Raw genomic sequence first — 17,986 nt, 5'->3', positions numbered from 1 at the left:
CAGTACACACACAGCTGAAACAAACAGACTTAAAGACCAAGTGGAAGTGTTGAAGAAAGAACTCACAAATTCCTTCATAGGAAACATGTTGGGTTTAGCAAAATAAATTATGTGGGAAGAAATGACAGAGGAAATCAAGGATATTTGGCCCTCCATTAAGATAATATTCAACCAAAAAGATCTTTTGGAGAAAGCTTAGGAAGCAGTGGAATCCATAAATAGGCAGCCTCTGATATAATCAAGTTTTTGAATTCCAAGGATGACTATGAGCTTAAGGAGTTAAGGATAAGTGACAGAACTCAAACAATATTAGAAGTGAATAAGATTATCACTAAGAGAAATCTCAACCTTTAGCTACAAGAAAAGTGTAACAATGTTAACAACATGGTTCAGACGTTCTTCAACAAAATTGAACCTTTGATCAGCAAAGGTTTACCTTCTATGATGGTTATTAATGATAAATTGATGCCAATTGAGGATTATGTAAAAAAGTTAACAGAGGTGGGCACCCATGCAACTTTAGTAGCCAATATCAAAGGATCAGCAACACCAACTCTTATAGTAAAAACACTCAGGGATTCTTTCTTCATCATGGATGAAATCAAGCATATATTTTTGGTAAAACCCACTTTTACTAAATATACTGAGATGGATGAAATCTAGAGGAGGGTAACAAAGATTTCTTTCCCATATAAGAAAAACTGGGAAGAATTAATAGATTTACTGGATTGAGGATAATGGAACAACATTCAGTTTTTGTGGAAATAGTTAGCCAACTCCAACCATTTTTCAACTTTTTCAGCATTAGTCATCAAACAACGCAACACCAAAGCAGTGCCAGATCATTAGACAATTTTATTTTTTGATTGTGTGAATAATCTCTTTTTGTAAAAGAATTTCAGGATATTTTTCGTCTTGCTATTGTATAAATAAATCTCTTCACGAGTTATTAAAGGGTTTCACCCTTGAAGAAGCATTTATATACATCTGATGTAATTAATCTTTCTAGATCATTAATATGAAGCAAAGGATTCTGAATTCTGTTTTGCACAGTTTGTGTTTCTTGTAAGTGTTTCCAGTGTCATTCATTATGTTTTTCTTCATATACTTGTGTCTTGCAGAGATAACTAGGTAGGAGTAATTGTATTTCAATCTATTCCTATAAGCTTTCTAAAGTGGTAATCTATAAAGAGAATGAGTTAAAGGACTGTTTTCTTAATTAATTCCCTCAAAATTAATAAATCATCAACATCTTTTGTAAGCTCATGTGTGTTTTCTCAAACCTGTAAACATGATTTAAAGGTTTTCATACTTATGATTATCTAGATTTCAATTTGAAAACTGTGGCAATCATATTAATTTTTTGTTTCTGCTCATCATCATAAAAGCTATTTCAGTGTGTAAATATTTATAGCAGCCCTCTATTGAGATATTGATATTATTCAAGAGGTTAGGCACATTAGTTCTATATCTGTTTCATCCATTGGTCTCCCAAATTAAAACAAAACCCCCAAAACATTTATCTTAGATGCTCTAGCATAATAGCTAACCACTATTACATCATAGGTACAACATAAGGAATCTTGACTAGTCCTAAAAGCAAGAAATGAAAAAGTGCTCTCACAAGGAGCATAAGGTGGTTGACTAATCTATCCAAGAAGAAGCAAGTGAAGAAAGAGATCAAGCATGTGAAGAACACCATGATCACAAATAATCGCTATCTAACAAAGATCCATTGAAGACATCTCCCTAAAGAAGGTAGGACAGCTCTGACTAAGAAAGGAAGAGATTAAATGACCCTTGACACCTATGAAGGCCTTGGAGTTATGAAAGGTGCAAATAACTAATTCTGCTCTACGAAAATTTCATGATGAAGAAGTCATCCAGAAAAAACACCATTTAATGTTGAAACAATATCAGGATGAAGTCATGAAGGACTACTAGATCAAAGCATGGGAACAAGCAAGTACAAAGAAGCATCCATGTGAAGAGTAGTATGAAGCATAGACAAGATGAAAAGGAATAATCAAATGATAAGAGAATCTACTATGTGACAAGAAGGCCACTTTCCACGAAGGAGGCAATGACATCAAAATAATAAAGGAAAGTGATCGATGGATGGTGCCCTACCAAGAAGAAAATCGACCAAAGACTTCATGACGTCAAAGGATGGAAGGAAATCAAACAACTGGAGGACCCACACAGATAAATTTGCAAATGAATAAACAAGTACCTAGCTAAGAGGGAGTTATAACAAGTTCCCAATTACAAAGGAACTTGGACAATTACCTTGTCAGAGGATACTTGGGCATGTCTTCCCCAATTGAGAGGAAGTGATAGACACAACATTCTTGTCTTCACTTGGGAAGAAATAATGCGAGGATTAGGTAATCGTCTAGAACCTGATACTCTTTGAGGATGTGTAGGGCATCCAAGACAAGAGTAGTCAAGAGAACCTATATTATTTGAGGGCTTGGAACCCAAGATAAGAATATTCCTAGAAGGTCATACTCAGTGAACACCTGGGTGGGTATGTACCTTGAGAGAAAATGACTAAGGTGTCTATAAGTCATTGACCTCATCAACATTGTGCTCTCATCTATTGAGAGATAGATTTTTTAGTCAAGGCCTTGCTGTGGAAACAATGTTGGTTACTATGATGCTATAATAGATGGATTCCCAATCTGGTTTCTCTTATGTGAATTCTTCAAGATTGAAACACATCCAAACACCTTGTAATGTTGTGTGAATACCTCCCTAGTTAATAGCAAGCGTTGAATAAAATGTAACTAGGTTCAGTCTTCATAAATGTATTTTTGATATTTGTACTTATTCAAGAAAAGAAATATTATTTTTACAAGATATGTCAATGAGTTTCTTTCTCATTGAAATAGGTCCAGCACACATTATGTGCTATAGGTGAGTCAATAAGTCAAAAGAAAATGATTGAAGACCTTAAGGGAATGTTACACCATGTATGTTTATGTATTAGAGTTAAGAGAATACCTCCAAGAAAAGTCAACAAGTCTCCTCCAAGCAACAACACCTACAAAAGAAGAAATTCAAATTATAAATGTCAAGTCAACTTGCAGTCTACTAGTCAGCCTTCAAGTATGCCTAAAAGGAGGGACAATCCTTTATATATAAAGGTTGTCCACTCCATTAAAATGTGAAGCATTACCTTTGAAATCAACAAAGGTAGGAAGCTAAGTAAAAGGGTAAAGAAGGACGAAGAAGTGCTTTCCGAGTGCAGCGAAGAAGGTGAAGCCTAGACCAAAGTCAAGAGGACCATTTCTAGGGAAGTTACAGTCACACATGCGAGAAAAGGGAAGGTTTCCTACGGTCATAACAACAGTAGTATATCAACATCACATCTCTCATCATTTGGGCTAGAAAGATAGGCCTAAAGGGCCTCCCACTCAAGCGAAGAAACAAGGAAGAAAATCAAAGGTAATAGGGTTGTTCTAAAGCCTATTACAGTCACACGTGCAAGGAGCAGGAGGTTGTCTATGTTGTCATAACAACCCTCCCATTACAGTCTTACAAGTTCATTGGTTGGTGAAGAGAAGGAAGGGATCATCATAAGGAAAGGGTCTCATCAAAGGTGTCTCTTCTAGAGAAGGTGCAACAAGGTCTAACAACAATTGTAAGGAGGACAAAGTACTGGGAAACGAAGTGCCGGAAGAAGGAAGTGTTGAGGAACAAAGTGAAGAATGGAGGAAGGAATTGACTTGTGCTTTGGGGAAATTCTAGACAAGGGTCTGCGGTTTGTAAATTGATCAATAATAAGCTTCAATAAGAGAAACTTACCAGAGGGTTTTCCTCTCAAGAGAAGAGAGGTTTTGGCCCTAGCAGAGAGCCAACATCTTGTGTTCTTGTTCTTATGTTTTTGGTAGTAGTTTGATGAAGTACACACACATGCATTAATAAGAAGAATAATATTAAGCTTAGAAGAAAAGTAAAAAGACTTCACAAATTGTTATAAAGTCAAGAAGAATAAAATTACACCTAATTTACCTTGATTCTTCAACATATGTTAGGTTCTCACAATCTTGAAGCGATCTATGAACTAGTTTGGTTCCATATTTTCAAGTATAATCCTTTCTTTTACATTTTTCCACTGAATGTGAGCTCATTCTTGAAGGAATTTTGGCATTTTCAAACTAATTGTCTTAATCTTCAAGGTAGGGCCTTATATTAGATAAATGATTCTTTCTGGGTTAATCTATCTTCATCATTTGAATCTATTGTGTCACATTCAGGATTAGAGAGAATATGTTATATAGATAAACATAGTTTCAAAGCCTTTTAATCTAATTATCAAGACATAGGTCATCTTTGGTTAGAAGTTTTCTCCCTGTCAGACTATTATGAGATTGAACACCTTCTTGTTCCCTTTGTGAATTTTATGAAGTTGATCTTGTTTTTGGAACAATCACTCTTCTTGAATGCTTGTAACATCCATGGTGAAAATTCCATGTAATAAAAATTAATGAAGGAAAAATAATAACCATGGTTGATGGAACATTTATTCCAAGTTGAATTTTGGGAAAGACATGCTAGTGTAAGTGTTCATTTGGTTTATTATGGCTAAGTAAATTAGCAAAGGAAATGGCTAAGGCTTTGGAAAGGTAAAAAGGCTTCTAAGGATCAGTTGGTACCTTTTAGTCAATTCAGTTTTGGAGCTATCTCATTATTCTCTCTCTCACACACTCTTGGACACAAAGTTTTCTAAGAGCACTTTGGCATTGGATCAAGAGAGGCAAAGAAGGCAAGAGGAAGGAAGGAGCAAGAAATCAAGAGTAGGATCAAGTAACTACAACAAGATTCTTTGTAGGTATCTATTTGCATGTGTGTTTTTATTTCTATATTTGGCATGTATGGTATTCCATGTGGTTCTTTGTGGTTATGGCATGGGCTTTTCTAGGTGTGACAGTTTTTTTAGCCTAGCCTTGCCATATTTGGATAACCATGGTTCTCATGTTTTAGTGGAGTTGGATTTCTAGATGGAATCAAAGCTGAGTGAGGTGGATCTCCGAATGATATAACACATGGCCTAGTAACCATTGAAACGGATTGTGGGTTGTGGTAAAGTAGGATTTTGTGTTGCCTAGGTGGGACTAGGAATCCTTGACTAGTGAATGGCGGGATATACGGTAAAGCCTAGAGGTGATTTCTCTTGATTAGGACTAGGAACCAGTGAATGGCAGGATATATGGTAAAGCCTGGAGGGTGGTGTCTTAGTTTAGGGCTAGTGATCCCTGGATCAAACTTTGGATTACAGTAAAGCGTCAAAGGCTAGGAGATAGGAAAATTCCTCATTATATAGGCGTAGAATTTTGGTGGCATCCATGCTTGTTTTGGCCTAGTGATCTAATGGAGATCATGGTAAATCCTGTTATTACATGTTTATTGTGTTGGCATAGTGATTTGGTGCGGATTACGGTAAATCATGGTTTCTATTGATGAGGGTGAGGTGGTTTAGCCTTGGGATGCCTTGGTTGGTTCTTTTGGTTTGAATCCCACATTCATGCTTGGAATATGGCACGAGGGTGAATGGATGAGGAGAGAATTGGCTTAACCCATCTATGGTCCGGTGGAATGTTGTAGTCCCATCCCGGGTTGGCTTTTGCATTCATTAATAAGAGGTTCTTTCCTTAATATCTTATGTATAAATGTATTGGTTTATATGTGGATTTTATGGTTGATGTATTTGTTGTGCCTCAGGAGACAATTCATGGTTGTGGGGGGAACTAGTGCCTGAAACATTTTGAGATTGGATAAAATATTGAAATTAATGGTTTGAAGTACAAGTGATGAAGGCCTGTAAGAAAAAGTTTTAGTTTAGAAACCCTCGCCTTTTAAAGCAGAATGACCAAAGACTATGAGAGTTGCAGGGTAGAGATGTAAAGAAGAAAATGGAGACAACGTTTTGGCACAGGAAATTAAGAATCTCTGCTTCAAATCTGTAGAAAGAATGATGGATGAAGAAGAAGAAAATGGATGAGATTCCCGTATGTGGAGTACTCCATTAACAAGATTAATTTTTAATGATTACAACGAAATTTTAATCAGTACAACAAAGTAAATTCATTAAAAACATAAACTAAAGCACCAGTTACATCTTACACTGTCCAAGAGAGGAAAAACATATATGAATATTGGGACACATGAGAAACATAATAACTACAACACCAATGCTCGAATCAAACTGACATATATTATTCAGGCTTCCAAAAAATTCTGGTTTAAAATAGTTAAGCATGAAGAATGGACTCTTAATCCCCTTCATGTCTAATTTGTGCTCTTTTATTCTTCTCCCTCCTCAACTTTGGTATAATTGGTTATAAAAAAAAAATTGGAAACAACTATACAATTTGTTCAAAATATTTTTACAAAAATACAATATAATAAATCTCATAATATTTTTAAAAAACCAAAAGGAAATAAAAGGGTTGGATCTTTTAATGTTTACACTTTGTATAATCAGAAAGCCAATTTTTAATTCTTATGAATTAATAACACGAGCATGTAATTAATTTTTCTAGAAAGGAAAGTTAAGTGGGACCCATGGTTTGTCCTTGACACACATCGTTAAGGAAAACCATAAACAACTTACGAGGGCACTTGTGCAATTTCTAGAATAGAGAACTAGTGATGTCATAACGAATTTGGTCTGTTGATTTATTTCATGAATGGTTTGAACATACTACCTTGCGAGAGCATCGTTCCATTAAACACCATGTATTTTATGCCGTCAGGATTTGGTTGATTCAAACACAGAATGATGTGAGTTGTCGACCTCCTTTATTTGATCGAAAAAATAGAAGAACTAACTGTCTCACTTAAAGTGATTGAAAGTATCAGCCATAACATCAGAGCCCTCACGAACGAAAAATCCCTAAAGCCATGGATATGTCACCCACATATTTCACAGGTGAATGCCTTACACAATCGATACCTTCATTAGTTTAGTATCCTGCAATCTTTTTGTCAAAATATAGAGCAATATCGAATCATTTAATGCAATCCACAGTCCACAAATGTTCAAACCAGTCTATCAAATATACATTCGGTGCTCCTCCCACGTATTTTCTGGTGATCATGTTCAAATACTGCTGGAAATTGGTGTCACTGGTTTACGCAAGGGAACATGTTGTAAAAGCTAGCGAGGAAAAGAATGATTCATTCTTCGAATGTAATTTCAGAAGTTCCTTCCCATTTAACCTTGTCACACAATATTTTCAGTGAGGGCCATAATGTAAATGAAAATTGGTGTAGAAATTCCATTGGTATCATTTGATTTTTTAAAACCTTCTCCTCGTGGATTTCCTAGAAGAATTTCGCATCATATGGAAACTCTGGACATCATTATGTTCTCTCTTTTGTTGGTCAATCACTTAGTTTGATATCACTCGATCTCGACTGAACTTGTTTGCAGACTGGACAGGATGTTGGTTCCTCCTCTTTGTCACTTCTCATAACTGTTTCCAAATAATTTCAAACACCACATAACATAATCGTTGATTGATTTTCCTTACAATGTATAAATATAAAAAGGCTATGAAACGTGAGATTTTCCAGAAATAAAGAATTGCCGGAAGAACCAGTTCTAATTTATCTTGCCCTATAGAAACTATCACCAAATAAAAGGAGGAATTGCACCAACAATGGCTCTAATTTAATGTTAATCATCTCTAATGATTATATCCCTTTGGGTCTCTTCCAGGGAGGAAATTGTCAAAATAGAAATCAAATTCCAACATAAATAAGTCATTTGCAGAGCATTTTTACAAAATCTAGCATTGAAAGAACCTATGATATATCGAAAACCGCTCTAAATTTGTGGAAACTTACCACCTAGAATCCAAATCGGGGTATTATGCACAAAACCCAGATCACAGAATTTTCAAATTTTGCTCCGTTTGTTCGAAATTGAGCTCGAAATTCATGGCTTGGAGATAATTGCGTTTTTTGTGTATCTGAACTCTGCTTTATCAATTTGAAAAGGTATGCAACACATTACAAATTGAAAACCATGTATCTTTTAATAGGGCCACTCAATATTGATCCAACCTCTATGCGATGAAAGGATTTCAACTGATCACCAAAAGTTGAGGCAATAGTTTTCGAATGTATAAATAGTGAATCATTCTCGCTATCATAAAACATACTCAAGTAAACCACTTTCACTTCGTCTTCTACTATTTCATGAAAAATTTAATCCTCCATGATATACAAGTTTCACAGCTTGCCTCCCATGCTTTCCTTAGAGTACGAGATCCATAAATGAACATAATGCAATCGAAAAAGCTCGAGAAAATGATCATGCAATCTAATGGAGAAATCAAAATCAAAGAAATATTGCCCCTTGATCCCGATAGTTAGTTGATGGATAAAGAAACGAACCTACGATTTAATTCCATCCCACATCCTTTTGATGGTCATGAACAGTGGTTGTCATTGTCCCTCTACTTCTGCGAACTAGAGGCTTATTTTAGAATACCAACTTTGCATCATTGAACACCAAATATTTCCTCTTCAATCCTAGCATATCATTTTTCAACTCATTTATGTCTTTGAAGCTCTAAAGCATAGTTGTATCAAGAGGCTTGTTATGATCACCCATAAATCTAAACACAAGGTGTACAACATTGATTAAAACATGACTATACTAGAAACAAAGTCTTTTGCAACAACCTATCAAAGAATCTTTGACATTTAGTTGTGCCAAAATGAGCTACAACAATATCCTTGATATTTATTTTGTTATTATGTTGCCTGTAAGCATGTATTATAACAATGATGATGTATGGCCCTCCTCTTGTTCTGATTTGTAAATAAATGAACAATGTATCTATGACCTAATAGATGATAATGTAGCTAATGATATAAGGGGTCAATGCTTTTTAGCGATTCTCAAATAAGTATGATACCCCTATGCTCAAATATGTTGTTTACTCATGTAGATTACATATTTGTGATATGTTGGACGAAATGTCTGTCATGGTTAGTAGGGGTCTAGTCAAGTCCTTATTCAAGTAATTTCACTTGTATCATCATTCCGTTGTTATCTTTCTGTTATGAAGGTGTCACTTGGTTCTGGGCAGTGACCAAGGCTCAAATCCCGACGTAACAAGCACAAAATTGAACAGAAAATTCACTGGACATTGTCATACCATGTTGTAGGAGTGTCCAGAGCCTTCCAGACACATGCATTCCCATATCATGGGAGCATCCTGGGGTTAATTGGTCTAAAAAATCTGTGGGACATTGGGCTAGTTACCTAAGAGGTTGGGATGGTTCCCGAGAGTCCTATTGTTGATGTGGAAGGTTTGTATTAACATATTTCTCACTGTTGAGAACGAGACTACTTGGTGTGGGTTTTATGGAGAAAGGGCTTGAAATTCTTTATTTTTTTGAAAATAGCAAAAGCTTGTTTTTCAACATCTGAGTAGTTTAATTTAGCCCCCCACAAATTGGAGCTAAAAAGAGAAATCGGTGCTTCAGCTTTATCATCATTAACCTGTGTTAATATAGCTACATATGACTTCTTAGAAGCAAAGGTATATAAAATGAAATGATTAGAAAAATTTGGAGTTTCTAGTGAGGAAGCATTCAAGGTTGCTTATTTAATCATATCAAAGGCTTCATGCCAATTATGTCCCCATTTAAAAAGATAATTTTTCTTAATCATACATTGGAGAGGTAAAACAATTCATGAAAAATCAGGGACAAATATTTTGACAAAATTTATCTAACCTAGGAAATATTACATGTCTTTCTTGTTATGAGGTAAAGGGATTCCAGAAATTTCTCTTATCCTGTCAGGATCAATGTGAATCCCTTCTTTAGATACAATAAATGCAAGGATCTTTCCTTCACTCAGAGCAAAGAAAGATTTCTTGCAATTGAGATAAACTCCATACCTCTAACAATGCTCAAAGATTTGTTTTAGATCATTTAAATGATTACGATGCCTTTTTTAGTACACAGTTATATCATCTAAATAGATTACCAATGATTTTTTAACCAAGCCTTTGAAAGCTATGTCCATGGCTCTCTGAAATGTGGCACCAACATTGATTAACTCAAATGGCATCTTTTGATAGGCATAGGTGGCCCATTTGGTTCGAAAGGTAGTCGTTAGTCGATCATCTCGATGTACTAGAATATGATTATAACCTGAGAATCCAACTAGAAAATACATTAGTTCTAAGCCTGCAACTGATTGTAGTATCTGTTTCATAGGAGGTAATGGGAAATTGTCCTTCTGACAAGCTTTGTTAAGATTGCGAAAGTCTATACATATTCGAATATCACTGTTCTTTTTTCTGATAGGAACAAGGTTGGAAACCCACCTTGAGTGCCTGACAGGAAAGATAATTTTGGCTTTGAGTAGCTTATTCAATTCAGATTTGATCTGATTTTCTAAATTCAGATGGATTTTTCATAGCTTTGTTGCACGAGTTTTTCATCATATATCATGGAGATGGTATGTTTAAAAATAGAAGTGTCATATGTCTTAAGGTCTTCATAGTTCCAAGCAAATACATTCTTGTATTTCTTCACCAAATGAATGAAGGTTGACTTTTCATCAGGTGTAAGACCATGTCCTAGATTGATATTCTGAGTTTTAAGGTCAATTCCAAGATTAATTAATTCAAATCTCAAAGTTGAACTTTGGAGTTTTGAATTATTGGAATTTTTGAATCTGTCATTGAGATCATATAAGTCCTCCACCTTAACCACAGACTTAGGTATGGAATTCATAGTTGTTTCTTTCTTAAACTGGGAGTCAAGTTGATATTCATCTATTATTTGGTCGTCATAAGAGCATTCATATGTTTAAAAACTTATGATATCTGGATCACTATTAAAGACTCGCCAATTGATGATATTTTAAGGAATAGAATGCCTAAAAATCAATTCGATAGAAAAGTGATCGGGGCTATAATCTTCTGGTGGAATGAGCTTGGATGCAACATTAGCCAAAAGATTGGCACTTGCATTTTGGAGTCTTGGGATAGGGGAAATATAAAATGATGTAAAGTGAGAAGTGAGGTCTTGGACTAATGATTGATAATGTTTCAAATGTCTAGACAAATAGTGTATAGTATTTCTTACCTGTTTTATCACAATTTCTGAATCTCCAAATAGTTGAAGGCATTTGATATTAAGGCTGATAGCCTTATACATCCCTTGAACCAATGCTTGATATTCGACAGTGTTGTTTGTGCATTCGAATTCAACCTTGCATGATAGCATAGTTTTTCCTCCTTTTGGGCTAACTAATATGCATCCTGCTCTCAATCCATCATTAGATTTGGATCCGTTAAAAAATAATTTCCAAATAATGAGCTACCTATAGGTTTATATACAAAATTTATACACTTAGAATTATCTATTTAAGAAACAATTTCAAATTGTGATATAACAAAATTTTCCAGCGGAAATAAACCTAACAAGTAAAGACTATGTGTGGAACCAGAAACTTGATTATGAAAGTGTCCTCTTCAGATGTCGATCTTGCTTTGAGACGGGCCATCTAGCCAAAAATTGCCCAAAAGCCTCTGAGAAAAATTCTACTAAAAAAAACCACCACAGATCTACATGGTGGGAAGGAGCACAAAAAGAACACTACACTGTCATAAAAGAAGAACACTCTAGAGAAAACTCTGAATCACAAGAAATCGGGCAAGAAAGAAACAACTCTCAGGAAAAGCAGGGAGAAAGCCCTGCCCAACAACAAAAAAGTGAACTTGACAACCCTTCAAGCATCAACAATTATGAGGATTTGAATACCGCACAAAATAAATCTTCATTTAACAGCAAAATAGATCCCCTAGATCAAACTTCTTCTCCGACTACCTTCAAAAGGACGAACATAATAGATTGTGAAGCTAAGACACCAATGTCCCAAGAAGTAGAAGAGATGAAGGAGATGCAAGATAAAGGAAGTTGGAAGACCGTAGAGAAAAAAAAGAAAGCTACAGCACCAATCTCACCAAGAAAGACGAGGAGCCAGTTAATTAAAATCTAAGAAAATTATAGGTCCGATAGACCAATTTGGTCTCAATGGACGTTAACCACCATCATCATCATCATTAAAATTTCCTAGAAATGATTCAACTGAGTAGTTTCTGATGATATTACTTCTATATGCGACTGGCTCATTTTTTCCCTCTAGGTCTGTAATGATATACTTTTGATGTTTTTCGCAGCCAACCCTTATCTGATTTGGCTTGCCATTATAGGGAAGCCACATGTGGGACCAGTCAGTTGCAAAATGGCCATGAAGCTTTTCTGACCAGTCTCTGCTAAGGATTAAACCATAGAACTCAGGGATATCAGCCTTAAGAATGTTAAAGACTTGACACACTTTATGGTTTGATGAGAGTCTGATAGTGACTTGATTGAGCTCTCCTATAACTTTGACTTGGTATTGGTCTAACTGCATAATGCGCACAACAGATTTTTGGACTCAACATCCAATTTCGCACAAACTCTTTGTTTAAGAATGTTAGATGAAGTTCCAGAATCAAGTAAACAATTGTGTAGATTCTTGTTTAAAATTTCAAAAGTCAGAAGGAATGGAGGTGTATGGGATTTGGATCTTCCTCCTATTAGAGCAATATCTATAGGACCAATCCTATCTAACAAGGTATTAGGAGGTCTTCCCATTTCTTGGGAAAATTACGAGATTACAAGAGCGAGAAGCGAAGAAGTAGGGACTACTTTTAGATATTTGAGCAATAGTTTTTGTTGATGTTTCAACTTGCTAAGCTCGTAAAAGGTAATGTTCACCCTAGTCTTTTTCATATCTTCCACTATGTTGTATTCCATTTCATCAGAGACTAACAGGGTTTTAGCTGAAGGTGAAGAATTTGTTTGAGAAGGAGTGGTTTGAGTGGATTTAGATGAAGATTTCTTACCTATTTTTTTGTCTTTGGGAGTTGGAGTTGATACCTTCTGCTTTGAATTTTTTTGTGGAAAATCAACAGGGCTTCTAATCCTGGTTGGAATAGGTAGTGCTTCTTGTGCTTCTTCATCGAGAAGGATAAAGTCCCACATTTCTTATAACTCGACTACTTCTTCATCATCTATTTTCTCTTCAACTGTTGAGACTTCATCTTCCTCCACATTCGATTCAACATTTGATATGGTACTTGTTGGGCATGGACTCCCCCGACAACATGTTTTGGGGCTCAAAGCCCAAGTTTTGAGCCGTTATTGTTGTAAAGACTCTGCGAATTGTGGGCGCGGAGTGAAAATTATATGTCAGAGTCATAGGGTTGTCCACCCTAAGTTTTGAATGTAATGTCGGCCTACCCATGGTCCATGGACCATGGGATTGTATAAATAGAGCGAGGCTCTAAGTTGTAGAGAAAGCATGAAGAGGAATGGATGGAATAAGAGCTCAAAGTGTAGAGTAAGAGTCTAAGTATCTTGGGTCGTAATAATAGGAAGAGGCTCTGCAGCTGAGTGCGCAGAGGCCTAGTAGAGTCCGCAGTTGAGAGTGTGGAAACTTGCAGCTGAGTGCGCAGGGTAGAGTTGAGTCTGTAAAAGAAGGAAGAAAATAATAAAGAGAAGTTTTATCTGAATTCTATGTATATATTCTTATGTTATTACATGTTTGATATCATTGGCAATTATCATGTTTTATTTACTACATGAGCTTATATGAATTGTGAATATTGTTAAGTATAATTAAAAGCATACAAATAAGTTAAGTTAATCAACTAATATCGGGCTACTAGTAAGGACTTGGGTAATAACACTGTTCAGCCCCTGATTAGGGTTGCGCAAAGGCAGCATCTCAGGCTTTGAGGTATAGGTAAGCACGCATAGCAACGTGCGTGCAGGGTTGAACCGCGGACCACATCTCCAGGGTGCGGAAACCTGGTTCTAGCACCCTCCCATACTACTTCGAGTGAGACCTTAGTCCGCACTCCACAGGCTGTTGCTGAATGGGCCAGTAGTACTGGGATTTGTTTGGCTAAATCACCTCTGAACCTAGGTTAGGCCCCACTAAGCCAAAAAATGGTTCCATTTCTGGGACTGGGATCTACATAAGGGATGTCCAATGTTGTGTCACTGGAATCCAACAAAGAAAGAATTTGAAGGGTGGTTGGACAGAAAAATTCACAAGTTTGCTGCGCAGGAAAATAGGAATCTGCGACTATTAAAGGAACAGTGGTTAGAGTGCTACTTACACACGGAAATCATGAAATTTTCTTTGCATCCTTCCCCTCTGAGCTGTACAAGTGGGTCGTGAATCTAGCAGACAGTCAAGGAAGGTGTAGGCTTGACCAACCTATTGTGTAGACTCCAGAATTGGTGCACATACTAGAAGCGTTAGAAGATAAGATCGCACGTGCTATGGATCATTGGCGCGATTGAATTATAGGAGGATTTATCACCGAGTTCGCAGTAGATACGACCGTCAACTACAAGAAGGTGGAACATTGCTTCCTCAAGGGACCGTGAGGTAAGTACGTTAAATCATTGAACACTTGGATCAAAATGTTATTCTGTGAAAAGTGGGTTATGCGAATAAATTAATGTTTGGGACTACACGAAGCGGGATGATTTATAGAAGTGAAGGTAGCATAGAGATAGAAAATAGCCCCTTGATTTCACCGCAATGGGAAAGTGAGGAAGAGCTCACGGAAGTTTCTCTGAGAAGGGCAATCAGTCTGATAAGGCAACGAATTTCACTCATACCACCCCCATCTACACCACCACGATTTTCACCATCGTCACCCCCATCTCCACCCACACCACCTTTGCCACCACCACAGGTTAATATGGCGAGTGCAATAAAACTACCAGTATTTAGAGGAGTAGGGAACGAAGATCCAGACCAATTTTGGTTTGTAGTAAAGGCTGTATGGGAAGCGCAAGGGGTTATAGATGAAAACATAAATAACAAAACATTGGTAAGCATGTTGTAGGATAGCGCACTTACGTGGTACATTAAGCACTCTAATGATAATCTAAATGCAGGGATCGCAAAAATCCAAGCTGCATTGAACAGGGATTTTAGCATGCCAAAATCGGAGATGCAGTCGATTATCGAGTTGAAGGAGATCGCGATGCTTCCAGGCAAGACTCCTTGGGAACTGGATCAGAGACTGAAAGGAATGATTTTGGAAGCCAACATGACCTTGACAGATGCACATCACTGTGCATGGTTTGTAGCTTCACTAACGCTGCATCTAAGGACGGCGTTGTCACAGCAGAAGTTATCCACCCAAGCCAAAGCATTGGAGATTGCAATGAGACTACACGAGACCCCTATATAGGATCCTGGCCTGGGAGTTCAACAAATCCATGTGAAACTGCAAAATTTGTCTCTGGAAATGCAGAGTTTGAAAGAGGACAGGACAACTTGGCCAGAGGTGCGCGAGGAGGTATGGTGCATAAAATGCAAAGGACAATGACATGACAAGGACCACTGTCCAGTTTTTGCGAATTACTTGGTGGGAGGAGGGTCGATGCCATTAAGACCAGAGGAACAAGTAGGACCAAGCACGGTGCCTTCATTATGGTGTGTGATTTGTCAGATAGGAGGAAAACACACCACATATAACTGTCATCTATTACAGAAGTATATGCAGAAGTTGCAACAATTATTCTGTAATTTCTGCAGGTTGGTAGGTCATGATGAGCACACTTGCAAAAGTTACGAGCTGATGATGGATCAGACTCCTGCCTATAGAGTGCAGACCAAAACGCGAGCCCTTGATCCAAACGTAGGGATGGTGTGCACTGTATTTCAGGGGCACGGCCAAGGTCGAGGTGGAATGGGACTAGGAAGGGGTTGCGAACAACTAATTTGTTACAATTGCAGAGGGCCAGGGCACTATGCCCGTGATTATACGAATCTGACGAGAGCATCATGTTTATACTATACCCAATTTGATCATGAGATGGAGGACTTCCCTACACTAATAGCGAGGTTACGCGATAAAGGAGTACTCCAACCTCCCCTGACTCAGAACTTACAATGGATGAGGTCTGAGCCGTGTGAAGAGGACCCAAACTTAAACATAGTGCTTTGAAGTGGTACCACAACCGGAGATGACAAAGGTAAGCAGCCTAAAGAAAGTACGTGGGTTCATAAGGCTCCTACATAGGAACCTGAATTTGATTTGGAGCACGCGAAGGAGATATTCATGGAAGCTAAGAAGAGCTTCATGGAGGCCTCCACTTCAAGTAGTAAGGATCAACTAGAACCAGAGATGGATCCTTCAATGCTCACTACCTTTCTAGAGACATGTATGAAGCTGTTGTGTGACAGCAAGGCTATGAAAGGGCTACAGGAACTTATCACTAAGTGTGATGGGTCAGGAGAGCCACGCGTAGTATGAAAGCTTGGGAAACATACATCATGAACAGGAAGGGAAATGAGATTGACTGTGAAAATTGGTGAGTATGAAATGGATCAAGTAACTCTAGATATAGGATCAGACATGAATGTACTACCAAAGCAGACATGGGAGTGCATGGGTAAGCCCACGTTACAATGGTCTCCTATTCAATTACAAATGGCAAACCAACAAAAGATTCTATAGGGGGTAACAGTGGATGTTGAAGGTGCGAGCGCGCTTGCATATTTTGAAGTGATAGATATTATCAATGATAGCAATCCTTATCCCATGCTACTGGGCATAGACTAGGCCACTGATACGAATAAATTCATAAACATGAAGAAGCGCAAAATTATTTTTGAGAAAAAGTCACTACGCGTAGTAGTACCACTAGATCCTGTTGAAGGAGACGATACACAAAACCGGTGCATGAAAATGATAGTGATGATGATATCAATTGTATCTATAAGATAACCATGTGAGAGAAAGATTGGGTGAATCCAACAACAAATGGTAGAATTTCGTGGGAGTACGACAGCTCCTGCACTTCAGATTCAGATGAAGAAGTAGAACAATGGCAGAACCAGTTACACAAGGTAACCACACTAAATCGCAACATGATGATAAGGTCATTAGACTGTGTAGAAATAGAGGCAAGGGATCTACCCATGTATGATGGATTGACATCAGTGGATGAATTCCTAAACAAATTTGAAAGCGAAGTGCCAGAACAGTAGCAGTTCGATGCTCTGAAATGAGCACTGTGTGCTACGCCAACAATATGGCGGGGTATGCACTAGCAGAGTTTCGAGGACTGGTGAAAATGCAGAAAAATGATGCACCTATGATTTTGGAAACCACAGGTATGGCTAATAGAAAAATATGATGGAAGCAACGATCCGCGTGCACACCTCATGAAATGGAACAAGGTCTACGGGGAAGAGCCACAACCTAAATGGGTGCATTTGTTATATCACACCCTAGATGTCATACTCATGAACTGGTATACTGAGATAGAGCTTTGCGATGGTACAAACGAATGGGATATCCTACGTGAAGGATTTTTGTTAACATTCATGTTCGAAGGTTGGTGGTGGGAGACTGTTGATGATGTGCTACAAGTAGTAAAAGTAGCTATTTTCAAAATACCTCAGGATCCAATGGAAGTGCTTCAGCTGAAATGGGCGACATAGCTGAGCTGTGTGCTGGAATATTACAATGTAAATGTTGAGGAGGATGATGAGGACCCACAAAATATTAACATTCCAGAGATAGAAGGATGTCGCGAGGTGTGAGGACCATTGATTGAGGATCCTGACATCTCTGCGCTGCTAAAAACAAAGCAAGTAAACATTGGGACGAAGGCGAAACCAAAGTATGCCACGCTCGGAGACTATTGGGATGACGCCACTGTGGACAAGTTCATGGAGCTACTTCTCGAATATCAAGACTTATCTCCGACCAAAATTACAGATTTAAAAGGGATCATTGGTGACTCAGGCATGATGAATATCACCCTAAAACCTAACGCGAAGCTAGTCAAGCAAAGGCCTTACCGCTTGAATCCCAAGTATAAGGAAAAGGTCCACGTAGAGTTAGAAAAAATTCTC

The sequence above is a fragment of the Pinus tabuliformis genome, chromosome 2_1, assembly GCF_031772625.1.
Source record: "Pinus tabuliformis cultivar Carrire ecotype Pingquan chromosome 2_1, CPIR1, whole genome shotgun sequence".
NCBI lineage: Eukaryota > Viridiplantae > Streptophyta > Pinopsida > Pinales > Pinaceae > Pinus > Pinus tabuliformis.
This window is presented reverse-complemented; position numbering follows the sequence as displayed.